The 27356-nt window shown below is 42.9% G+C and overlaps 1 protein-coding gene and 1 pseudogene across 3 annotated transcripts in view; both read right to left on the minus strand.

Annotated features, from left to right (window-relative positions):
• Map3k13 (mitogen-activated protein kinase kinase kinase 13) overlaps nucleotides 1-27356 on the minus strand; it is a 147652-nt gene that overhangs the window by 105047 nt on the left and 15249 nt on the right. The window contains exon 1 of one of the 3 annotated variants that reach the window (XM_045150178.1): nucleotides 10066-10188. The exons of 1 other annotated variant lie outside the window; for it this stretch is intronic. The gene's annotated coding sequence lies outside the window, so the exon portion shown is untranslated. Of the gene's footprint in view, nucleotides 1-9049; nucleotides 9119-10065; nucleotides 10189-27356 lie in introns of those variants that run through there. One more of the 3 variants, XM_045150177.1, reaches the window with a different exon arrangement.
• LOC101601706 lies at nucleotides 2555-10059 on the minus strand (annotated as a pseudogene).

Here is a 27356-nt window from a genome sequence, read left to right on the forward strand (position 1 = left end):
CTTGCATATGTGATGTTGGTAATTCACAACCAGTTTGTAATATTATCATACTTAACAAGATGATTTGAAATTATTTAACAATCTCATCATTTCATGTTAAAATGAAAGCTGAAGAAAAATAAAATCACCAAGCAGGTAACTGATTTGTCAAGGCTGACCTGAGTCTGTCACATAAGACTTTTATAGCCTTAGTCCAATTCTCTTCCCATTAGATCATTATGCCTTATGGCATGTTGATTTTTTTAAATGTTTTATTATTTATTTATTTGAGAGAGAAGGGAAGAGGCAGATTCAGAGAGAGAGGGAGAGAATGGGCATGCCAGGGCCTCCAGCCACTCCAAATGAACTCCAGATGCATGTGCCACCTTGTGTATCTGGCTTCTGTGGGTACTGGGGAGTTGAACTTTGGTCCTTAGGCTTCCCAGACAAGTGCCTTAACCACTAAGCAATCTCTCCAGCACTGCATGTTGATTTTTAAAAATCTATTTTAGTGTAAGTTAACCACTGAGCTAAAGAATGAGGGCAGGTAAACAGTTGCATAATTGAGCTTAATTAACTGTAAAGCAAGGGTTCAAGTTACCTTCTGTTCAAGATGGTGTATGTATGCATCTCCTGCTAAAGTGTAAAAAGCGAAAGATGCTTGAATGTCTTTAGTGCTGCCTATGCTGGTGATTCTCCACCCAACCCACTGGAGAAGTAGAATGGGTCGCCCTCATAAGCATGGCTTGCTACAGTGATGCTCAGCAGTCGCACTAAGAAAGAACACACATTCCCATCTACTATGTACTTAGGAAGGTCTATCCCAACAGGGCAGCAAGCACAGCTTGAGAGAGTTGCTGAGCTCTGTCTCTGACCTGGCCTCCACCTAGTTCAAAAATCACTACCCCTCATGTATCCCTTCCCACCAAGAGCGTACTTTTCACAAACAAATGTGTATGTAATGTCTATTCTGGACGAGATACTGTAAACAGAAAAGTTTTTTTAAAAAAAGTAAACAGAAAGTTAATACTAAGCATTCACTAAGTTTCACCACTTAGAAGTCCTCTATATATCATCTGTCTGTCTGTCTGTCTGTCTGTCTGTCTGTCTGCCTGCCTGCCTGCCTGCCTGCCTGCCTGCCTGCCTGCCTGCCTGCCTATCTATCTATCTATCTATCTATCTATCTATCTATCTATCTATCTATCTATCTATCAATCATCTATCTATCTGATCTATCATCATCTATCTATCTGCCCAAGGTAATCACTGACCTCTATTTAATGGCTCATTAATCTCTTTGAGGAATCTGTATCTGTCAGTAAGCAATTCAGTGAAAAAGACCCTTTTAAACTATATCCCACCCCAGCCCTCTCCAATCCCTTCCCATGTGTACTTTTTTCTTTAGCATGCATCATTAAGCAATTTACTTATTTACTGCTTGTCTCCCTCCAGTGGAATAATATAAGCCCCACAAGGGTAAGGCTTTTTGTCTGGTTTATTCTTTGCTATGTACCCAGTGCCTAAAATATATAATAAATGTTCAATGAATATCTATTAAATGAATAAAAAATGAACACCACCACCTCTACCACATTTGCCAGTTTTATTTGGTCCATCCTCTTTTCCATCATGGTTTCACCTGTCCCCTTAAGTCATTCTCTGAGGCCCTTGATCTTTTGGGGGCTTTTCCCACCACCTACATGTAGGCAAACTATCCTCAGTCTAGGCTATATGAGAATTGATCACACGATAATCTTCTCTAAGCCCCACCCTCTTATCTTCCACTCCATCTGCTGTGTTCAATCCTATTTTCCCACCTCCAAATTTGTCACACTCTTTGTCTAGCCCAGAGCAGTCTAGAATAGATCTTAGATTCACGCTGACCAGACCAGGAACAATGCATGTTAGTAGTCAATGCTCACCATCCTTGGGATACAGAAGAAAGGGAATAAGGAGTGGGGACTGGATTTGAAAACCGTGTCACAGCTATTCTCTGGTCTCTCTGGTTGAGTCAACAGCCTTTCTAAGCTTTTTTTTTTTTTTCAGCTGTAAGATGAGAATAATAGTACCTGCTTCGTACCGTAAGAATAACATTTGAGATGAACGCATACATAGAAGCACAAAGTGCTTACTAAAGTTACCAGCATGTCTTCACCTTTCAGTTTGGTGTATTTTACAACTTTTTTATTCTTATTGTTTTGTATTTTACAACTTGTGATGAGAATGTCACTTTTTTTAAAATTTTTATTTATTTATTTATTTGAGAGCGACAGACACAGAGAGAAAAACAGATAGAGGGAGAGAGAGAGAATGGGCGCGCCAGGGCTTCCAGCCTCTGCAAACGAACTCCAGACGCGTGCGCCCCCTTGTGCATCTGGCTAACGTGGGACCTGGGGAACCGAGCCTCGAACCGGGGTCCTTAGGCTTCACAGGCAAGCGCTTAACCGCTAAGCCATCTCTCCAGCCTGAGAATGTCACTTTTAAGTTTACTTTCTTTTCTCCTTCCAGCCACCATCCCATGTTTTCACTCATACTCTCTCTTAATTCAGAAAAGTGTCTCACTTCTTTCCTCCGACTAAACTATATCCTTGCCAATAGTTTTCAACCCTGCCTGTATATGACAATGATCAGAGTTTTAAGAAAAATATAGGGAGGGGATATGGTAGAGAATGGAATTTCAAAGGGGAAAGTGGGGGGAGGGCATTACCATGGAATATTTTTTATAATCATGGAAAATGTTAATAAAAATTAAGAAAAAAAATAATGAAAAAAAAGAAAAATATAGAAAGGGCTAGAGGGATTGCTCAGTGGCTAAAAACATTTGCTTGTAAAGCCTGATGTTATGGGTTCAATTCCCCATTGTCCACATAAAGATAGGCGCACAAAGTGGTACATGTGTCTAGAGTTCATCTGCAGTGGCAGAAGGCCCTGGAACCCCTTCTTCCCTTCCCTTTCTCTCTCTCTCTCTCTCAAAAAAATATGTGTGTGTGTGTGTGTGTATACATAGAAGGGGCTGGTGTTGCTTGGTGGGGAAAGTACTGCTACACAATCATGAGGACCTGAGTTTCGATTCTCAGCACCAACTGCACACCTCTAATCCCCCTGCCCAGGAGGCAGAAACAGGACTTGTTGGCTAGTTAGTGTAGCTGAATTGGTGAGCTCTGGGCTCAGTGGAAGACTGTCCCAAAAAGGACTATGGGGCTGGGGAGATTGCACAGTGGTTAAGGCACTTGTCTGTGATGCCTATGGACCCGCGTTTGATTCTCCAGTACCCATGCAAACCAGATGTACAAGGTGGCGTATGCATCTGGAATTCACTTGCAGTGGCTAGAGGCCCTGGTGATCCCATTCTCTCTCTATGTCTTTCTCAATTTAATAAATAAATAAAAAAGTAAATAAATAAAAATATTTTAGAAATGATGCAAACCAGGGCTGGAGGGATGGCTTAGCAGTTAAGGCATTTGCCTGCAAAGCCAATGGACCCAGGTTCGATTCCCCAGGACCCACGTAAGCCAGATGCACAAGAGGGGCGCACGTATCTGGAGTTTGTTTGCAGTGGCTGGAGCTCTGGTGTGCCCATTCTCTCCCTCTCTTTCTCCCTGTCAAATCAATAAATAAATAAAACTAAAATAAGCCGGGCGTGGTGGCGCACGCCTTTAATCCCAGCACTCGGGAGGCACAGGTAGGAGGATCTCCGAGAGTTTGAGGCCACCCTGAGACTACATAGTGAATTCCAGGTCAGCCTGAGCCAGAGTGAGACCCTACCTCGAAAAACCAAAAAAAAAAAAAAACTAAAATATAAAAAAACGTGCAAAACACTGGTGTACATTTGCATAGACAGGAGGCTCTGGAGCATGCATGTGTGTGCACATCTGTGCACGCACACAAATACATTTTTTTAAAACAGTTCTGTGGAGAGAAGTAGAACAAGAGGCCCCTCTACAGACCAGTTAAACGTGGATCTCTAGAAGTGGAAGCATATCAGGTTTCATTTTGTTCTTATCTTGGGCGTGTTTTGAGGCAGTCTTACTTAGTCTAGGCTGGCCCTTGAGCTCATCATATAGCCAAAGATGGCCTTGAACTTGAATCCCCTTCCCTAACCTCCCAAGTGCTAGGGCTATATGTGTGTGCCACCATAACCAATTTTTAAAGTTTTTTTAAAGTCTATGAGATGATGTCAAGACAATTTATCATGGAAAAGAATAGTTTTTTAAGTGAATGTTGCTGTATCTAGTGGATATCCACTATACAAAAAAAGTAACTCAAAGTGGTTCACAGACTTAACTCAGACCTAAAAATATCAAATGCAGCGGGTGTAGTGGCGCACGCCTTTAATCCCAGCACTCGAGAGGCAGAGGTAGGAGGATCACCATGAGTTTGAAGCCACCCTGAGACTACAGAGTGAATTTCAGGAGACCCTGAGCTAGAGTGAGACCCTACCTCAAAAAAAACCACCACCAACAACAAAATATATATATATATAAAATACTTAGAAGAAAACATAAGAAAAATCTTAATGACCTTGAATAGGTAAAGCTGCCTTTGGCATTAACACCAAAAGCACAAATAATAAAAGGAAAAAAACTAACATAAAAACTTAGTTTGTATATTGCAAACAGTATCAACAAGAAGATGACAAGGCATCCCACATCATGTGAGACAGCTTCTGCAAATCACATAGCCAGAAGGAGCTTGTATCCAGAATAAACAAAGGATTCCCCCGCCCCCAGAAAAAAAATGATATGTTCATTTATATACAGTCTTAACCACTTCAGTGGGAGGAGTGGAGAGGTTCCCCTTTCAATCCAGGGGCCTCTAGCATGTTGATGTGTTGTTACCAAACACATAGTTAAGTGGCATCCTGGAGCTGGTAAACTAATGACAACATTTAGTCTCCCTGGTAGAGCAGCAAAGTGAGCATCAAGCTCTGCTTCTGTGAGAATCCTGAATTTAGGGTTTTCAACTACAAATATTCCACCTTCTATTTCTTTTTTTTTTGTTGTTGTTTATTCTTATTTATTTGAGTGTGACAGAGAGAGAGAGAGAGAGAGAGAGAGAGAGAGAGAGAGGAGAGAAAGAATGGACGTGCCAGGGCCTCCAGCCACTGCAAATGAACTCCAGATGTGTGCAGCCCCTTGTGCATCTGGCTAACGTGGGTCCTGGGGAATCGAGCCTCGAACCAGGGTCCTTAGGCTTCATAGGCAAGCGCTTAACCGCTAAGCCATCTCTCCAGCCCCCACCTTCTATTTCTGAAGATTCAAAATTACTTGACAGAATAGTAGACAGGCATACAATTGCAGTTTCCACTGTCCAAATGTCCAATCTAACTTCATTACTTTTTTTTCAAGGAAGTTAGTTGACTCAGTTTGTTTCACTCGTGTGGCAGTGACTTTAAGCCCACAACAGTCACCTGCAGGACCACACCTGTACACCCGAGAACCTGGTTCTTCATTGATGCCAATTAAAATCATACAACAACCAAGTGGCCTCACTTTAGTATTCTGTGTGTAGAGTTAAGAAGTATCAGCGATTCTTGGACACAGCATACCTACAGGAATCTCATAGTCCTGTCTGAATTTCCAATGACGGGCCACATGGTGTGCCCTCCGTACCTATGATATGCTGTTCCTGTCCTTCTAGCCATCACACGGCCAGTGTTTCCAGTTACTGTGACCAAGAGTGTCACTGTGCTGAAGCCCAGTAATTTGTCAAGGACTTTCTTCTGTCTAACAATCATTGCAATTTTTTTCTTCTGATAGCGCCTCTTCTAAGACCACCCTGGTTAGTGGCCTTAAAAACATATTATACTTGGTAGAGTCAGCCATTAGGCAAAAAATGGTGATGTGAAGGCCGGGCATGGTGGCATGTGCCTTTAATCCCAGCATTTGGGAGGCAGAGGTAGGAGGATCGCAGTGAGTTTGAGGCCACCCTGAGACTACAGTGAATTCCACATCACCCTGGGATAGAGTGAGACCGTACCTGAAGAAAAAAATAAAAGGTAATGTGGTGGTCAAAACCAGTGCTGGAACCACCGCAGAGGACTCTTATAACTCACTAATAAAAACATGCGGCTTGAGGAGCTGGCTTAGAGGCTAAAGACACTTGCTTGCAAAGCCTGACACCCCCTGGTTTGATACCCTGGCCACTCACATAAAACCAGACACAAAAAGACGCACAAGTATCTGGCATTTGCTGGCAGGAGCAAGAGAATCTGATGTGTTTGCACATGTGCGCACACACACACACAAGTAAATAAACTTTAAAACCATGAAAGTCAGGCATGGTGGTGTGCACCCCTTTAATTCCAGCACTCGGGAGGCAGAGGTAGGAGGATCTCCGTGACTTCAAGGCCACCCTGAGACTACAGAGTGAATTCTAGGTCAGCCTGGAATACAGTGGGTGAGAAAAACACACAACAAAACAAAAACCCATAAATGATCCAATTACTAATATAAGCAAAGGGTCTGAGTAGACATTTCTCCAAAAAAGAATGGCCATTAAGCACATAAAAATATCATTAGGGAAAAAAAAAAGCCAGAGTGAAATGCTACTTCAAATTCATGAACATGGATCTCACAAAATATATAACTGGTGTTCACAAGGATGAGGAGAAATCTACATTGCTGATGGGATGTAAAATGGTACAGCCACGTGGAAGGCAGCTTAGCATCATATTTAAATATTCACCATATGGTTACCATATGACCCAACATTTCTACTTTCAAGAGAAATGAAAAACTATTCACACAAAAACTTTATACATAAGAGAACACAAAAAGCTGGGTGTGGCGGTGCATGCCTTTAATCCCAGCACTTGAGAGGCAGAGGTAGGAGAATTGCCATGAGTTCGAGACTACCCTGAGAATACAGAGTGAATTCCAGGTCAGCCTGGGCTAGAGTGAGACTCTGACTCGAAAAAAAAAGAAAAAGAGAACACAAAAGTATTATTCCTAATAGCCAAAATGTAGCAACAATTCAATGACCATCAGTAAATGAATGAATAAGTAAGTTATATATAATATACATACATACACACATACATACATACATACATACATACATACATACATACATTGTTTTTCAAGGCAGGGTCTCACTCTAGCCCAGGCTGACCTGGAATTCACTATGTAGTCTCAGGGTAGCCTCGAATTTATGGTTATCCTCCTACCTCTGCCTCCCAAGTGCTGGGATTAAAGACATGCGCATGTACACTGAAATATTATTTGGCAATATAAATAAATGAAATGCTGATACACAGCCAGACATCGGGGCACATGCCTTTATTCCCAGCACTCACAAGGCTGAAGTAGGAGGATCACCATGAGCTTAAGGTCACCCTAGGGCTACAGAGTAAGTTTCAGGTCAACCTGTTACAGCGAGTTATAGTGAGACCCTACCTCAATAAACAAGCAAAAAAAGAAATACTGATACATGCTACGTCGTGGATGAACTTTGAAAGCATGTTAAATTTAAGAAAAAAGCTGATTACAAAAAGACCTGGTTTCATTTAGTAAGACATGCCAAGAACAAGCAGATCTATATACAGAAAAGACAGATTTGTAGTCATAGGGCTGAGAGATGAAGAGAGATGAGGTGGGATTGCTAAGGAGTGTGCGGTTTCTTTTTATGATGATGAAAAGGCTCTTAAGTTGATGGATGTGATGGTGAACATACTGAAAGCCACTGGGCAGTAGAAAAGCAAACAGGAAGGGCAAGAGGGAGGATGGTACCACCTTTACTTCTAATGTTAAAGTCTATTTCTGGTCATTTACCTTCTAGATTCCTTGGGAGTAAAGGCTGCATCTTCTAAATTTTTGTCTACTTCCTATTTTTCAGAATAAGTGACAGAGGGTTCTAATATCTTTTTGCGTGGCTTTTTTTTTTTTTTCAGGCAGCAGCAGCGTGCTCTTAGGAAATCTTCTTTAAACAAAATTAGAAATATCAGGCTGTACCACCTAGTAGATGTGGTCGTCTTGGCTGTCTTGACTCATGTGAGCTCCTGGAGCAGTTAATTCCGCCCTAGCACACAGAGAGGACTGGTAGACAGTGCAAACCAAACTGACCGGTTCTGCCATCGAAGTATGGCTTCTCTCGGTCCTAAAGGCCCAAGGGCCCTTTGCCCTTAGGAACCATGCTTTTGACAGATCCCCAGGACATAGCTCTGGTCTGACTGACTTTGTTTACTAAATAAATTAATTCCTACTTCTGGAGTAGCTTCAACTTTTAAACAGAAAGCCATCTATTGACAGTCACTGATACACAGGATTTTATTGTTTGATATTAAACAATTAAGAGTTATTGTTTTTTCCTACAAGTACACTATACATGAAAATAAAGATACTCTGGAGCATAGCCACCAGGCGTGGGGAGAATGGAGGATTCAGCATCCACTGCGTGTCTTAAAGGGACAGCTTTACTATAATAAATCCAAGAGTAGCCTGAATTTCTTTCACGGAAATAAAGTTCTCTTTTGGCAAAAGATGCATAAAAGAGTTTAATGAAGACTTCTCCAGATGATTTTGATTATATATAAACATAAAATTTTCAAAGGTCAAGAATTTGGCCTCTGACTTAGTCGTCTTCAATAATTTAAGTTTGGAATTGCTTTTGACAGTCTTGACAGGTCACAAAGAAGGAAAGAGCTGAAACAAGCCAAGATGCTTACAAACGCAGAGAACTGTGTCTAAAATATTATGCAATTTGTTCCAACTCAGCAAAGGAATATATCAAAATATGAAACTACAATTGTCTATATAGAGGTCAAAGATCAAGGGTTTTCCTTCTACAACTTTAGCCAGGTTAAACGAGAGCGCAAAGTCAATTTAAGAAAGGAAGGGCATGTTACATCCTCAGGTCTGATAATTTTGAACTTAAATGAGTTTACAGTTGGAGGATTCATTAAGAAGAACAGCCCTGCCCCCCCCCCAAGATATCATTCCAGCCATTATTTAGAATATTTGTTTCACTAGCAAAGATTATAAAAATTCTAAAAACAAAGTATTGATTGCCCAAAGCAAACATGACAAGGTTAAGTGATAAGAAGTAATAGCCATTTTGTTTTCTCTCTCACCAGAAAGACCAACCAACTGCATGTTTCACATTAGTTTCTAAGCGGCTCAAAGGGAGGCAGCAGGAGCATGGTGTTAAGACATTTGGGATGAACATGCTGCAATGTCACATCCTTCTTCTTGAACGCCACAGCTTTCGCCAGAAGAAACCAATGCATTGGAACATAGATCAATCGCAGATACTTTTTGTTATCAAATCAGCTTCACATACAGAAGATAGCTGAACTTTTCCCTTATTCCCAAACACTGTGGAATAAACTTTCCAGACGGAAGTTCATAATAGAAAAACACTCAGGTGCATTTCTATACAATGGAACTTTGGAACCTAGGAAGAAATCACTTCGTTGGAATGTTTTTAAAATATATGTTATCCTTACAATTAAAGGATAATTCCCTTTTGCCTGCACTGTAGGCTTTAAGGGTTTGACAATATAAAAGGAGCCACGAATGGCTCGTGCCATAAAAAGCTGAGAATGGTTGAACAAGAGGCATTCACCTTCCCGAAATTGCTCACACAAGATATTGACAGTTACGATTATGAAACAAAGGCCAGGTGAAGGGTGAGAAGCAGAGAGAAGGGACAGCGGCAGGGAAGACAAGCCAGACAGAGCCTGCTCGGGTCGTGCTGGCCCGGCTCTGCCCAGCAGCTCCGCGGGGCGCTCGGCTCTCCCCGGTGGCGCGCCCGCATCACCTCCACGGGAAGCGGAGCTCCCTTTAAGGACAGCCAAGCCGAGCGCGCGGGGGCACCGCGCAGACCCGGGAGGGGAGCGTCCACGTCTGGCAGGCAGATCAACAAAGGAGAACCAGCTGTCAGTGGCCGGGGGGCCGAGCTGGGCCGGGGTTTCGGGTTTCCCCCGCAGCCTCGCTCTCGGTCCCGGTCCGGGTCCCGGGTCCCCGGCTGTCTGGTCTCTCCCCGCGTGTGTCCGTCCGTCACACGGGGTCTCCAAGCACAGACCCAGGCTCCATCTGTCCCGGCGAGATAAACACCGGGGAACCAGGAAGACAGTGCCATACTCACGGCGGCGAAGGATTCCTACACGCGCGGCTCCGTTCCCGGGCTTTAAATGGCTGGAAGGAGCGTCTACGGAGGCTCGCGGAAGGAGGAAGGTTCGCGGGAGCCGAGCGGCGGCGGGCGGGGGCCGGGCCCCGCACCCTTCCCCGGGCCGCCGCAGACGCGCTCCGCGGCCGCTGACGTCACGCGCGCATGAATGGGTGCAGACGCGGCTGCTGGAGGGCTCGGCACCGACCTCGCGGCCGCGCGGGCCATGGAGGGGAAGGGGAGAGCCGGGGGCGGGGGCCGGAGCGCGCCCACAGCCAGTAGGCTCCGCGCAGGCCCGGCCGGCCCTCTGGCCTCGGGACAGAGCCCGCCCATCGGCCGCCGGCCGCCGCCGCCTGCAAACGAGCGGGCCGCGGAGGAGGGGGCCGGCGCGGCGCGCACCGCAGAGGCCAGCCCCGTAATCCCGGCCCCGGGGCGGGGGCTGAGCTAGCAGGACCGCCCCCGAGCCACCGGGAACCTGCCAAAAACAAATAAATGACAAAACCCACCCAAACGGTTTGAGGCATTTCTTATTTCATTTATGCAGTGTGTGTGTGTGTGTGTGTGTGTGTGTGTGTGCGTGCGCGCGCGGGTGTGCGTGTGTAGGTGCGCCAGAGCCTTCTGCTGCTGCAAATGAACGCCAGAGCTTGCACCTCTTTGGGTCCAGCTTTATGTGGGTCTAGGCAATGGAACCCAAGGCGAGCAAGCCTCGTAAGCAAGTGCCTTTGACTGCTGAGCTCTCTCTCCAGCCCAAGACATTTCTTTACTCTTTTTTTTTTTTTTAAGTTACACAAAAGTGGAGTCTACTGTAACGTCCTCTCCCTTCTCCTTATCCCTTTGCTTGACAATGACCAACGCTTTACAAATACTGGCCATGGCTTTTTGGAACTGGGAAAATTTGAAACTAGAATAGTGGTTAATATCAGGCCTCAGTTATGAGGTGCCTAGTGACCAAGAAGACTCTCAACAGAGATCTGTCCTATGTCTCAAAGAGATTAAGTTTACAACAGAGAGGGAAAATGAGCTCTTATTCTATATGGTTGACCCTGGACAGCTCAAACCTAACCGTGATTAAGTATTCCCCACTACTGCACTCATCTGGGAAAAGAAAACTTTCTAAGATTATTTACACAAGTTATAGAATCATGCACAAGTATACTCAACACATTTCTCTGAAAGAGTATGTGAAATATCACTGTGGAAAAGACAGACCAAAGAACTTAGCATGCGTGAGACAGGAGTGTTAAAGGCCAGTAACATTCCCAGTAGGTCTTCAGTCTTGAGTGTGCCACAGACACTTATGTCAATATATCCACATACCAAGGTTATTTTAGAACCACTACATGGAATGAAGAATACCAGAATACACTAAAAGATCAGACCTGTAATTTTTTTCTTCCAGAATCATACAGACCAACTAAGAATCACCAGTCCACATAGTCTTTATATGGACTATGTCAATAAGATGGCCATCAGCACATTAAGTTATATATATTAAATATCTACAGATTTTTAAAAGTTAATCATACTTCAGTAGAACGGTTTAGAAATAACAGACAAAATTGTTATAGAAGCTACCATACTTACTGTAAGGCTTAATTAGCAACATCATTACTAACAAGCCAATCAAGGATAGGAGTGTCTGCAGCAAAATGGGGCCCATAAGTGGCTTTTTATAAATTAGAAAAATTATTTTTTTGAGGCAAGCCCAACAGACTGGCCTTTATTTATTTATTTATTATTCTTTTATGTGCAGGCTGTGTGTGTGTGTGTGTGTGTGTGTGAGAGAGAGAGAGAGAGAGAGAGAGAGAGAGAGAGAGAGAGAGAGAGAGAGAGAGAATGGGAAAGAGAAATTGGCCATTGCCCCAGGACCTCCAGCCACTGTAATCAAACTTCAGATCCTTATACCAACTAGTGGGCATTTGCAATATTGTGCTTGCATCACCTCATTGGTCTGGCTTATGTAGGACCTAGAGAGGCAAGCATGGGTCCTCAGGCTTCCCAGGCAAGCACCTAAACTGCTAAGCCATCTCTCCAGCCCTAAAATATTTATTTATTTGACAGAGAGAAAGAAAGAGGCAGTTAGAGAGAAAGAGAGAGAGAATGGGCACTTCAGGGCTTCCAGCCCTGCAAATGAACTCCAGATGCATGCACCACCCTGTGCATCTGGCTTTACATAGGTATTGGGAAATCCAACCCAGGTCAATCTAGAGTGCCTCCTTTGAGATGGGATCTCTTATTGGCCCAGAGTTCACCAATTAGGCTAGACTAGCTAGCAAGTGAGCTCCAGGGAGCCTCTTGTCTCTGCCTTCCCAGCACTGGGATTATAGGTACATGCCACAGCATGTGGGAATTGGGAATGAAGTCAGGTCCTCATGCTTGTAAGGCAAGCACTTTACTGACCGAGTCACCTTCCCAACCCAATTCAGATCTTCTTACTAAAGCACATTTTACAAAGTCATTACTAGGGCTGGAGAGATTGCTTAGCAGTTAAGGTGTTTTCCCGAAAAGCCAAAGGACCTAGGTTTGATTCCTCAGGACCCACATTAGCGAGATGCACAAGGGGGCACACGCATCTGGAGTTCATTTGCAATGGCTGGAAGTACTGGCACATTCTCTCTCTCCCTCTTTCTCCATCAAATAAATAAATAAGTCATTACTAGATAAAAATCAAGTGTAGAAATGAAGGTGCTAAATTATTCTGCTATAAAAATATGAGCTATTTTATAAGTGAATATGCTCTGTCAGACTGCCTTCTAAATATTTTGTTTCTGCCTATAGATTATTTGCAGCTCCTGCCTTGGTCACAAAAGCTTCCTTTTGCAATAGGCAACAGTGACTGCAGACTCATAACCAGTCAAAGTGCTACAAAGAAGTGACTGTTGAGTGCTTGGCCCTACATGAGACATCCATGTCACAACCCTCCAAGGCTCAGGGAACCTTCTGGAAGAGTGAGTAGAGTATAAGAGCTGAAAGATAGGAAGAAGCACTATAGAATACTGTCTTTTGGGGATGGTTGATACAGTCATGAACTCACAGTAGCTATGGTTACCTACCAAGACCTGCATGAGGTTGGGCCTGTCAACACTCTGTCCTCGATGGGGGAGGGGATCAGGAGGCCATGACCCTCCATGAGGAGCTATTGGAAGTTAATGGTTGCTGGGGCACAGACAGACATTTTCTTCAGTGATGTGGCTAGATTACCATAAATTGCCCATATTCCAGTAAATAACTTCTCACCCATACTCAAGCAAGTGACCCTGATTAATTGCAGTGGGTCACGCACACACAAAAGAATCAAAGGAGAAGGGGGCTATTTGCAAAGCAGCAGCCCAGCAGGAGTGAGAAGGTGAATATGAGCAAAAACATTATAGACGTGTGGAAAAACATCTGAGAAATGTTTTTTGTTTTTGAGGAAAAAAAAATGTTTTTTCAAGGCAAGGTTTCATTGTACCCCAGGCTGACCTGGAAATCCTTCTGTGGTCCCCAGCTGGTCTTGAACTCATGGTGATTCTCCTACCTCAGCCTCTCTCCCACAGTGCTGAGACTAAAGGCATGTGCCACTATGCCCAGCTAAAAATGAGTTGTTGTTTTTTTCTTTTTAAAAATACTTTATTTATTTATTTGAGAGTGACAGAGAAAGAGGCAAAGAAAGAGACAGAGAGAGAGAATGGGAGCACCAGGGTCTCCAGCAGCTGCAAACAAACTCCAGATACATGTGTCACCTTGTGCATCTGGCTTACATGGGTACTGGGGAATTCAGCCTCGAATGGGTGTCCTTAGGCTTCACAGGCAAGTGCTTAACTGCTAAACCATCTCTCTAGCCTTGGTGTTATTTTATTTTTATTTTTTATTTTTTTGTTAGGTAAGGACTCACTCTAGCTGAGGCTGACCTGGAATTCACTCTGCAGTCTCAGGGTGGCCTTGAACTCTCAGTGATCCTCCTACCTCTGCCTCCCAAATGCTAGGATTAAAGGTGTGCGACACCATGCCCGGCTAGCCCTGGTTTTTTGAAAACAGAAAAGATGACTAAACTGTTTAAAGCTAGAAACTGAGACACGTTAAGTCTCATGACCTCAAGGCTAGTGCATGAGGACTCAGGTTTCCCTCCCACATGTGAGCATGCAGTGGCCAGTGTCAGTGAAAGAGATCTGGGATCACATCCTGAGGTCTCTGCCACTTAGTGGCTATGCAAGTCCAGGCATACCCGAGTTTTAGTTTTCTCTTTAGTAAAATGGGCATAGAAACAGGCTATACTATTATTATATGAACGTTAAATAAAACAACACAGGGTTTAGCACAATACTAGCATATGGAAGATACTTAATAAATTAAATCAGTAGGGCTTTTTTGTTGTTGTTTAGCATTCAAATACCACAGACCCTTCAATCCCTCAGTAGAGGAAATTTCAACAGCTGTACAGAGTCAGAATTCAAAATTGTGGAAGGAACATAATATTTCAATCTCTCTCTCTCTCTCTTTTGGTTTTCCAATGTATGGTCTTGCTCTAGCCCAGGCTGACCTGGGATTCACTATGTAGTCTTAGGGTGACCTCAAACTCATAGTGATCCACCTACCTCTGCTTCCCGAGTGCTGGTATTAAAGGTGTATGCCACCATGCCCAGCTTAAAAAATTTTTTTTTCTTTTAATAAAATTTGAACAGATATTTTTGGGAAATTAAAAAAAAAATGCTGGGCATGATGGCGCACACCTTTAATCCCGACACTCAAGAGCCAGAGGTAGGAGGATTGCCATGACTACTAGTGAATTCCAGGTCAGCCTGGGCTAGAGCAAGACTCTACTTCGAATAGCAAACAAGCAAAAAAAAAAAAAAAAAAAAAAATCAGTGACACTTTTCCTAAAGAAAAGGTCATTCATCAAAATAATTTATCCTTTAAGAGGAAGGGAAAGGGCTGGAGAGATGGCTTAGTGATTAAGCGCTTGCCTGTGAAGCCTAAGGACCCCAGTTTGAGGCTCAATTCCCCAGGACCCTCGTTAGCCAGATGCACAAGGGGGCGCACGCGTCTGGAGTTCATTTGCAGTGGCTGGAGGCCCTGGCTGCCCATTCTCTCTCGCTGTCTGTCTGCCTCCCTTCCTCTCTCTGTCTCTCTCTCTGTTACTCTCAAATAAATAAATAATAAACAAAAAAAAAGAGGAAGGGAAAAAAACCTCGGGTATTGAAGTGAGCTAATAAAGAACTCTATGCATTCATTTTTAAAGCAGCTAAATTCTTCTCCATTGATATGTAGTTTATATAAAGTGATATTTACTTATATGAAAGACAATCTGTCTAATAGTTGAAATACAGGTCAGAAATCTTCACTTAGATATCAGTGTTAATCCTAACCTGCCTTTCCTTTCCTAAGCATATGGACCATTAATCAACAAGTGAGTTTCAATGTTAAAACACACTGTAAACTAGCACTTCAATTATTTCTGTTTAATTTTCATTAAATAGGAAAAGTGATCTTTAGGAAATAAGAAAAAATAGTATAAGCATGACTAAACTCATCTCTACATTAGGGAGATTGTCAGAAAGCTACATGCTATCTAAAGATCATTAGCCTAATTCTGTCTGGCAGAATCCCTATCACTAAGTCTTATGGGGTCTTTTTAAAAGGTTTTCTTTTTTATTATTATTTGTTTGTGGAAAGAGAGGGAGAGAAATTAGAGGACAATGTTCTTATCAGTTCCCACTGTCCACCTCTTTGAGGCAGGGTTTTTCTCTCTCTAGACTCTCACTCTACTGTTCTTTGCTGGAAGCCACAAGCTTGCGGGAAATTCTCATGTCTCCATCTCCCTTCACAGTGTTAGCATCAGTGTGCCGGGATGACAGAAGGCCACCCAGCCTCCCGCATTTTGCGTGGAGTGTTTGTGTCCCCCTGCTTCCAAGATTTTTTTGCACAGAGTACTAGGGTACTCCAGCTTTTGGCATCTTAAGTAGAGTACTCATGTACTCCAGCTTAACAGGCAAGGGTTTTACCCAGCATTTTATATGGAGTACTCAGCAACTCTGGCTCGAAAGGCAAGTGTTTATCTGGCATTTCTACGTGGAGTACTTGGGCACCCCAGCTTCCAGCAATTTTAAAAATATTTGTTTATTTATTTATTTGATACAGAGAAAGAGGCAGAGAGAGAGAGAAAGAGAGAATGGGCATGCCAGGGTCTTCAGCCACTGTAAACAGACTCCAGATGCATGCACCTCCTTGTGCATCTGGCTTATGTGGGTTCTGGAGAACCAAACCTGGATCCTTTGGCTTTGCAGGCAAATGCCTTAACCTCTAAACCATCTCTCCAGCCCAGCTTCCAGCATTTTTACATGGTGTACTCAGGCACTCCAGCTTGGAAGGCAAGGGTTTCAGTCCCTCAGCCATCTCCCTGGTCCTCATGGCCTTGTTTGTATGAAGAGTTAGCACAAGAGCCATACTGCTTCTTTGCTGTCCATTCTCCTGCATGTCTCCCAAAAAAGGAATTCACAAAAGGTATTTGTACTGTGACAATAGTATGGAGCAGTTTCTGTTCTTGAAGAATTAGACATCAACAGTAAAATCCACTGAGTTATTCCCCCTGCCTTTTTTTTATATTTGCTTTTTTTTTTGTGCCTGTGGCTGGGATACTCAGAGCCAATTTATGTTTCACATGTCTGCTGTTGTAATTGGATTTTACTTTCTTTCCTTGTTTTAAGTTTACTTCCCTACTAATATATATACTTGTGTATACATACATACATATACACATGCATGCACATATACACATTTCATAAGTACTTCAAATGAAAAGGCAAAATATAAGTATTCACATTAACTATGTATGTACAAACTTTAAAATGATAAAAGTTTCATTTGGTAAATTTATTTTTATTTATTTGAGAGAGATATAGATAGAGAGGCAGAGAGAGTGACAGAGAGGAAGAGAATGCACCAGGGCCTCCAGCCACTGCAAATGAACTCCAGAAGCACATACTACCTTGTGCATCAGGCTTATGTTGGTCCTGGGGAATTGAACCTGAGTCCTTTGGTTTCCCAGGCAAGTGCCTTAACCACTAAGCCATCTCTCCAGCCCATCATATTGATAAATTTTATAATCATCTTTATTATAAAAGAAAGTACTTAAAGAGTGCTGGAGAGATGGTTTAGTGGTTAAGCGCTTGCCTGTGAAGCCTAAGGACCCCAGTTTGAGTCTTGATTGCCCAGTACCCATGTAAGGCAGATGTATAAAGTGGCGCATACATCTGGAGTTCGTTTGCAGTGGCTGGAGGCCCTGGCACACCCATTCTCTCTCCCTCTCTCTGCCTCTTTGTCTGTCACTATCAAATAAATAAATAAATAAAAATAAACAAAAAACTTAAAAAAAAGAAAGTGCTTAAAAGTATATACAATTTTGGCATACTTAGAACATCATTAGTTAATTAGATTTTAACTCTTCAGTATTTTTCAAAGATAGTAAAACAATTAGACAGCCAGAGAAAAATAATTTTTATGATTTTACAGGCTATCTAGAATAAATCATAATAGTACAATGAAGTTTGAATATGTTATCCCTGCTAAAAGGATGACTATAAGTGAGGGATGTAAGAATTCTTCTTTGATAATGCAAATGCACTGAAATGTATCAAAAGCAAACAGTTTCTCAATTAATAAATTAGTTAACATCCTTGAAATGTGCCATCCATAATATAGTAATTATGGCAAGATGCCATAGTCAAACCTTTTGTAGAGCTAAAAATAATACCACAAGGTTACGCACTGAGAGAGCAAAAAGAAACTTTATGTATTACTTTCCTCAGCCACATAAGATTTGTACTACTTTTTGGGCTAATGGTATAGCATAAGGACTGAATTTAATCTGAGAAGGAAAAACAGAGAAAGAGAAGGAGGAAGAAGAGGGGAGGGAAGGGGGAAGGAAGGAGAGAGGAGGAAGAGTAAGTATTCTCTGGAAACTGATGTTTTAAAAAATGTAGGCTGGAGAGACGGCTTAGCAGTTAAGCGATTGCCTGTGAAGCCGAAGGACCCCAGTTTGAGGCTCAGTTGACTCCCCAGGACCCACGTAAGCCAGATCCATAAGGTGGTGCATGCATCTGGAGTTTGTTTGCAGTGGCTGGAGGCCCTGGCATGCCCATTCTCTCTCTCTCTCTCTCTCTCTCTCTCTCTCTCTCTCTCTCTCTCCGTCTTTCTGTTTGTCTGTCACTGTTAAATAAATAATTTTTTTTTTTTTAAATTCTGGGCATAGTGGCACATGCCTTTAATCCCAGCACTCCAGAGGCTGAGGTAGTAGAACTGCTGTGAGGTTGAAGCCACCCTGAGACTACATAGTGAATTCCAGGTCAGCCTGGGCTAGAGTGAGGCCCTACCTTCAAAAAACAAGACAAAACAAAGAAAGAAAGAAAAGGGCTGGGGAGATGGTTCAGTGGTTAAGGCTCTTGCCTGCAAAGCTTAATGACCTAGGTTCAACTCCCTAGTACCCACATAAAGCCAGATATACAAATTGGCACATGCATCTGGAGTTCATTTGCAGTGTCTGGGGCCACTGGTGTGCCCATTCTTTCTCTTCTCTATGCTTGCAAATAAATAATGTTTTTTTGGGGAAAAAAAAAAAAAGGAAAATGAAGAAAAAAACAAAACGACCTCTTAAATTCTGGGCACATTAGCACACACTGTAATCCTAGCATTCAAGAGGTAGAAACAGGGCTGGAGAGATGGCTTAGCGGTTAAGTGCTTGCCTGTGAAGCCTAAGGACCCTGGCTTGAGGCTCAATTCCCCATAACCCATGTTAGACAGATGCACAAGGGGGCGCACATGTCTGGAGTTCGTTTACAGTGGCTGGAAGCCCTGGCATGCCCATTCTGTGTCTCTCTCAAATAAATAAACAAAAAAAAATTTTTTTTTAAAAAGAAGAGGTAGAAACAGGAGGAAAGCAAGTTCAAGGCCAGCTTGTACTAAGTAGCAGGCCTTGCTAGAAATAACAACAAAAGCCCTCTTAACCACCCTACTTCTTCATCTCTGTCCCCTAAAGAGCAGAGGAAAGCAGACCACAAAGGAATAAAGCTTTCTGACAATACACTGAGCCTCTAACTTCAGGCATGTCTGAAGCCAGTTTCGTGTATTGCTGTAAAATGGAGGTAATTAATAACTAGTGTCAGCTATATTACTCAATAACTTTAATATCAAAGTCATAATTCATATTTTGGGGAGAAGTTCAAGATAAGGTCTTGTTCTAGCTGAGGCTGACCTGGAAATCACTATGTAGTCTCAGGGTGGCCTCAAACTCATGGTGATCCTCTACTTCTGCCTCCTGAGTGCTGGGATTAAAGGCATGAGCCACCATACCAGGCTTCATCTTTTATTTTAATTTTTTTGAGGTAGGGTCTTGCTCTACCCCAGGCAGATCTGGAATTCACTATGTAGTCTCAGGCTGGCCTTGAACTCACAGTGATCCTCCTACCTCAGCCTCCCCAAGTGCTGGGCTTAAAGGCGTGGGCTACCACAATGGGTATAATTCATCTTTTATTTCCCTAAACTACATTTTCTCATTGTTTTTTTGAAAAGGTATTTATTTATTTGAAAGAGAGAGTGAGTATGGGCATGCCAGGGCCTCTTGCCACTGCAAATGAAATCCAGATGCATGTGACATTCTGTGCATCTGGCCTTATATGGATACTGGGGAATCAAACCTAGACAAAAGCACCTTTAACAGCAGAGGCATCTCTCCCGCCCCTCATTAGTCATTCTTACTGCGAGACTGACAGATTATAATTTAGAATCTTCGTCTATCCAACTAGGTTATAAAAATCAATTTTTTCTACAAATAGCTATTTTTCCTTGCTTTTATTTTAAAGCTAATTCTCAATTCTTTGTCAGAATATCCATTTCAATGATTTCCTCCTTCTATGAGTATTCTTTTTTTATTTTTATTTATTTATTTGAGAAAGAGAAAGAGAGAGAGAGAGAGAGAGAATGACAGAGAGAGAATGGGTGAGCTAGGGCCTCTAGCTACTGCAAACAACCTCCAGAAGCATGCACCACTCTGTGCATCTGGCTTACATAGGTACTGGGACGTAGAACTGAGATCCTTAGGCTTTGCAGGTAAGCGCCTTAACTGCTAAGCCATCTCTCCAGCCCTATGAGTATTCTATGTGGAATGGCAAATAATCTGCCCAAGAACTTTTTGGGTTTTTTAATATTTTATTTTTATTTAGTTGAGAGGGAGAGAGAGTGTGTGTGAAAAAGAGGCAGATAGAGAGACAATGGGAGCTTCAGGGGGTTCCAGGGCCTCCAGCCACTGCAACACACTCCACACACATGCACTGCCTTCTTCATGTGGCTTACATGGGCCTTTTTTTTTTTTTTAATTTTTATTTATTTATTTTGAGAGCGACAGACAGAGAGAGAAAGGCAGATGGAGAGAATGGGCGCGCCAGGGCCTCCAGCCACTGCAAACGAACTCCAGACGCGTGCACCCCCTTGTGTGTCTGGCTAACATGGGCCGGGGTCCTTAGGCTTCATAGGCAAGCACTTAACCGCTAAGCCATTTCTCCAGCCCATACATGGGTCTTGGAAAGTTGAATCTGAGTCTTTAGGCTTTGTAGGCAAGTGTCTTAATGGCTAAACCGTCTCTCCAACCCTGTTTTTCCTCTTTGAGTAAGACAATTTTATCATTTACTAACTTTAATTATGTCATTATCTCTTCCATTAATAGCAAGAATTGGACTGGAGAGATGGCTTAGCGGTTAAGCGCTTGCCTGTGAAGCCTAAGGACCCCGGTTCGAGGCTCAGTTCCCCAGGTCCCACGTTAGCCAGATGCACAAGGGGGCGCATGCGTCTGGAGTTCGTTTGCAGAGGCTGGAAGCCCTGGCGCACCCATTCTCTCTCTCCCTCTGTCTTTCTCTCTGTGTCTGTCGCTCTCAAATAAAACCACAACCCCTCTGTTAGCTCCTTTTTCATGAAGTCAACCACTCAGAACCCCCTTGGCAGACTATACATATGCTCCAGCAAACTACAGCAAGAAAAATAAGTACGCAAAATATTTAGCTCTGACAAAAGTCAGGTGCTTGATAGGTTAGGTTTGTTTTGAAGAATCAAAGCTATTATCATGGGGGGAAATGATAATATTTGGGGATTCTATTATATATATATAATTTATTTATTTATTTTTGAGGTAGGGTCTCACTCTGGCCCAGGCTGACCTGGAATTCACTATGGAGTCTCAGGGTGGCCTTGAACTCATGGCGGTCCTCCTAACCTCTGCCTCCTGAGTGCTGGGATTAAAGGTGTGTGCCACAATGCCCGGCTACTATTGTCTAACTTTAATATATATATATATATATATATATATATATATATATATATATATATATATATATATATATATATATTTATCTATTTGAGAGAAAGACAGAAGGAGGGAGGGAGGGAGAAGGAGGGGGATAGGTGCTCTGGGGCCTCCAGCCACTGCAAAAAAAGGTGCTGGGCTTAAAGGCGTGCACCACCACGCCTGGCAGATTCTATTATATACTACACACTCAGCTTTGTTTAATGATTTCTTGTTTGTTTGTTTTTGTTTTTCAAGGTAGGGTTTCACTCTAGCCCAGACTGACCTGGAATTTACTAAATCTATGGGATTATTGTGTTTTAAAGCCAAAAGCTGGATTCAAACCTTTTATTTCCAAATACTGAAAATATGACCTCTTGCCTAAACACTAACTAAAAAATCTTTAAACAGCGGGAGTGGTAGGAAAATCGCTGTGAGTTTGAGGCTACCCTGAGATGACATAGTAAGTTCCAGGTCAGCCTTGGCTAGAGTGAGACTCTACTTTGACTAAAAAAAAAAAAAAAAAAAAAAAAGTTTAAAAAAATGTTTTGTAAAGGGTAGAGAAAGGAAAGAAGGAGGATACTTAATAGATTGATATTGTATATATGTAATTACAATGATTGTAATGGGGAGGTAATATGATGGAGAATGGAAATTCAAATGGGAAAGTGTGGGGGTGAGGAGGGAGGGAATTACCATGGGATATATTTTATAATCATGGAAAATGTTAATAAAAATTAAAAAAATTAAAAATAAATAAATAAATAAAATGTTTTGGACGGTAGCAATGTGGCTTAGTCAGTAGAGTGTTTTCAGTCCTCGCCTGTGATCCCAGCACCTAAGAGGGAGAGGCACAGGCATGAGGATCAGAGAATTCAAGCTATATAGCAAGTGTGAGTTCAAGGGCAGTCTGGCATACATGAACCCCTGTCTCAAATGTTTTTCAAACTGCAGCTATAGTCCATTGTAGACCATGACATTAGTTTTGTGGGTCAAGGCTCATCTTTCTGTTTTTCCTTCCCTTCCTTCCTTCCTTTCTTTTCTTTCTTACTTATTTATTTTTGATTTTTCAAGGTAGAGTTTTATTCACTCTAGCTCAGGTTGGCCTTGCATTCGCTATGTAGTCTCAGGGTAGCCTCAAACTCACTGTGATCAGATCCTCCTGCCTCTGTGCCTCCTGAGTGCTGGGATGAAGGACACGCATGCACCACCACACCGGGCTAAGGCTCATCTTTAACATGAGCTGACATAGAGCAGAAAGCAGTGCATCTCAAATGATGAGGCTGCATGAATTATCTCAGGAAACTTGTCATGTGTGTGTACTAGGACACTGTGAAGGTTCTATTTCTTTCTCTGTTGTGGCATAAAAAGTTCAAGGAAATCATTGTGCAATAGTGTCTTCCTCATGTAGGACTATGCTGCACAGCAACACATTTTGTGCACAGCCAGAGTCTCCGCAACACTTCCATCTTATAGCTAAGAAAGTCCTCCATGCCTTTAGCTCCCCAGAAACAGAGGAATGAGATACCCAAATTTCAGAACTTCAGGGTAGCTTACTGTGATGATCTCTGCTGCCCTCTGATGACAAAAACAGATTAGAGCAGGTCCTTAGGGGACAAATGTTCCTATGTGCTGTAGGGGGAAATGGCAATTCCTTGGAGAAAAATATCTATCACAGACAAAATGTCTCATATTCAGCCTCAGCAAGAGCTTTGCAAATGTGAAGCAAGGCTGAAGAAAGACTGAGAGCTTCTCCTCACACATCAGACCATGGCAATACTTGTGATTTGCTCGTCTGTGGCAAGGTGCATGTTTGTAAAGGTGACAAAGGCTTCTCTTTACACAAACACACCCGCCCTCATGCTGCACTTTGCTCTCTTCTAGCTGATGCCGCCACTCTACAGAGAGCCTGGGTTAAGTCTCCTTTAAAAAGCTCTTTCTTGAGCCGGGCGTGATGGCGCACACTTTTAATCCCAGCCCTCGGGAGGCAGAGATAGGAGGATCACTGTGAGTTCGAGGCCACCCTGAAACTACATAGTGAATTCCAGGTCAGCCTGGGCTAGAGTGAGACCCTTGAAAAACCAAAACCAAAACCAAAACAAAACAAAAAACAACAACAACAAAAAACCTCTTTCTGATAGAATGACCAGTCTGAGTAGAGTGGTTACAGCAGTTACCATAAGGAGATAGGCTGGACATTATAGAAGAGAGATTGGGGGAAAGTTAGAGAGTAGTTAGGGACAATTCTGCTAAGGCAGTCCATATCAAGTGCCAAACTGGTAAGGCACATTCTAGTACTTTTCATTCCAATGTAAGGGCGTGGGGGCAGGAGCACCCCAATTTCAAGATTATCTCTGGCTACATAATGAATTTAATGCCAGTCTGGGCTCCACGAGTCCCCCCACCCCCAGCCAAAAAATAAAAAAATAAAAAGAATCTTCCAGGTAAAATCATACAAAGACTCAAGCTAAAGAACTAGAAGTCATGGGGCGTGGTGGCGCACGCCTTTAATCCCAGAACTCGGGAGGCAGAAGTAGGAGGATTGCTATGAGTTCAAGGCCACCCTGAGATGACAGAGTTAATTCCAGGTCAGCATGGACCAGAGTGAGACCCTACCTCCAAAAACTCGCAAAACCAAAAAAAAAAAAAAAAAAAAAAAAAAGAACTAGAAGTCAGAGAGAGGATATGCTGAATCAGGAAACAGTGGTATCAATTTTTAAAGTGAGCTTTATGTGGTTGTAAATGGGCTCATACCATGTGGGTTCCCAGTCAGCACCTTTATCATTCTGCAGTGGTTAATAATGTAGGAAGCAAAGAAGAAAGACAGTACTCAGCCGGGCGTGGCTGCACACCCCTTTAAGCCCAGCACTCAAGAGGCAGAGGTAGGAGGATCACCGTGAATTCGAGGCCATCCTGAGACTACATAGTGAATTCCAGAACAGCCTGCACTAGAGTGAGATCCCATCTGGAAAAATCAAAACATACAAACACAAAACAACACAATACTTAAAACTTTTTCAAGGAAAAAAATAATTTTAATATTTAGTTTTTTTAAAATTTTTATTTATTTATTTATTTATTTGAGAGAGACAGACACACAGAGAAAGACACATAGAGGGAGAGAGAGAGAATGGGCACGCCAGGGCTTCTAGCCTCTGCAAACGAACTCCAGACGCGTGCGCCCCCTTGTGCATCTGGCTAACGTGGGACCTGGGGAACTGAGCCTCGAACCAGGGTCCTTAGGCTTCACAGGCAAGTGCTTAACCGCTAAGCCATCTCTCCAGCCCAATATTCAGTTTTAATATGACTGTTCAGGCAACAGACTTACAGCCAAGTAATGGAAGTTCTTGGCTTTCCATTATAATCATACTACCAAAACCAGGTCAGGTCTGGAGAGATGGCTTAGTGGTTAAGGCGCTTGCCTGTAAAGCCAAAGGACCCAGGTCTGATTCTTCAGTACCCACGTAAAGCCAGATACACAAGGTGGTGGCACATGCATCTGGAGTTCATTTGCAGTGGCTAGAGGCACTGGTGCATCCATTCTCCCCCTACCCCTTTCTCAAATAAGTACATAAATAAAATTAAAAAACAAACAAACAAACAAACAAACAGGTTAGTCCCACATTGATTGCTGCCTGCACTAATAAAAGACAGAATTTGCTAATAGTAGCACATATCCCAAACTGCTTCGCAGGTTCCAATCCAGTCTCCTTAACAAGGCTGAGATTTCAGGAAGCTTCACATGTAATATTCTCTAAGTAAGTAAAGAGGGGACAGCAGAGTATAGGGTGGGGGCGGGGCCCGGCACAGTGCTTGCTTAGGTTCCCTGAAAATCAACATATAAATCGCAAGTACTGATTTATATTACATTCCATCTCTGTTTGGGATACTTTAACATGTGTTGTTGGATGTATGCACACAGATAAGTCACAGATCCTGATCTGGGCCTATTTAACTGGATAAGAAACATAAGAAATAGAAAATTAAAACGATTCTACAGGTTTACAATCATAACAGAAAGCCCCAGTGGTAGACACTGTGCTCTAATACCCAATTTTCTCTCTTAAGGGAATCCTTAGCTGGGCATAGTGGCACATGCTTTTAATCCCAGCACTTGGGAGGCAGAAGTGGGAGGATGGCCAGGAGTTCAAGGCCACCCTGAGACTACAGAGTGAATTCCAGGTCAGCGTGGGCTGGAGAGAGACCCTACCGCAAAAACAAACAAGCAACCAAGCAAACAAACAAAAGCAGAATCCTTGACCTCTCCCACACACTACTTTTAAGGGTTTATGCAGGTACATGGCTACTTTGCTAACTATCTCTGCTCTCAGGGTGACAGATGTGATCACATGAGTAAGGTCTAGCCAGTAGGATGTGAGTGAGAGTGATGTCTACAATTTCAGGTTTTCTGAGAGACACGGGCCACATCTCTCCCGATCCTATGCTAACCCAGCTACTGCCTTTAGGTGTCACAGTATCCCAGACAATGGCAAAACAACACAAGAGAAGAAATTATAGGCTTTGACTATGCAGAGAATCAAAGAAATATGCCCATCCCCAAATACCTGAATGAAATAACTTTCTTCCTTCTTTGAGCCACACCCATTTAAAAATATTTATTTATTTGAGAGCGACAGACAGAGACAGAAAGAGGCAGATAGAGAGAGAGGGAGAATGGGCACACCAGGGTTTCTAGCCACTGCAAATGAACTCCAGATGTGTGCGCCCCCTTGTGCACATGGCTAACGTGGGTCCTGGGGAATCGAGCCTCGAACCGGGGTCCTTAGGCTTCACAGGCAAGCGCTTAACCACTAAGCCATCTCTCCAGTCCCCACACCTGTTTTTTTAGAGACTCTGTTATTGTTGCTTGACTTATATCCCAACTAGTATATTCCACTACCAGGTTGTTAGCATATAGTCATATCCTAGATGAAATAAATAAGCAATGATTATCCTAGACATTTTAAGAATGACTTGGGGGCTGGAGAGATGGCTTAGCGGTTAAGCGCTTGCCTGTGAAGCCTAAGGACCCCGGTTCGAGGCTCGGTTCCCCAGGTCCCACGTTAGCCAGGTGCACAAGGGGGCGCACGCGTCTGGAGTTCGTTTGCAGAGGCTGGAAGCCCTGGCGCGCCCATTCTCTCTCTCTCCCTCTATCTGTCTTTCTCTCTGTGTCTGTCGCTCTCAAATAAATAAATTTTAAAAAAAATGCCATTTGTCCAATCTCTGAGAATTTGTGGCAGGGCCAGGAACTGATCCTAGCTTTCCTAATTTTTTAAAAATTGTATTTATTTATTTGAGAGAGAGATAAAGAAAGGCAAATAGAGAGAATGGGCATTAGAGGGCCTCTAGCCACTGCAAACAAACTTCAGATGTATGTACCACCTTGTGCATCTGGCTTAATGTGGGCACTAGGGAATAAAATCTGGGTCCTTTGGCTTTGCAGGCAAGCAGCTTAACTGCTAAGCTATCTCTCTGGCCTTCTTCTTTCTTTATGGCATCTGCCTATTTATAATAATAGCAACCATATCTTTTTTTTTGTTGCATTTATTGGTATAGGATTCACTTAATGTCCATGGGACAAACTACCATTCTCAATTCTGAAAAAAAAGTTATTATTTTGTTTTTGTTTTAATTTTTTTGTTTATTTATTTGAGAGCAACAGACACACACACACAGAGAGAGAGAGAGAGAGAGAGAGAGAGAGAGAATGGGCACGCCAGAGCCTCCAGGCACTGCAAATGAACTCCAGATGCATGCACCCCCTTGTGCATCTGGCTAACGTGGGTTCTGGGGAATTGAGCCTCGAATTGGGGTCCTTAGGCTTCATAGGCAAGCGCTTAACCGCTAAGCCATCTCTCCAGCCTTGTTTTTATTTTTTAAGGTAGGATCTCATGCTAGTCAGACTGACCTGAAATTCATTCTGTAGTCTCAGGGTGGCCTCGAACTCACAGTGATCCTCCTAACG

Source organism: Jaculus jaculus, chromosome 5 (assembly GCF_020740685.1).
Source record: "Jaculus jaculus isolate mJacJac1 chromosome 5, mJacJac1.mat.Y.cur, whole genome shotgun sequence".
In the NCBI taxonomy this organism is placed as follows: domain Eukaryota; kingdom Metazoa; phylum Chordata; class Mammalia; order Rodentia; family Dipodidae; genus Jaculus; species Jaculus jaculus.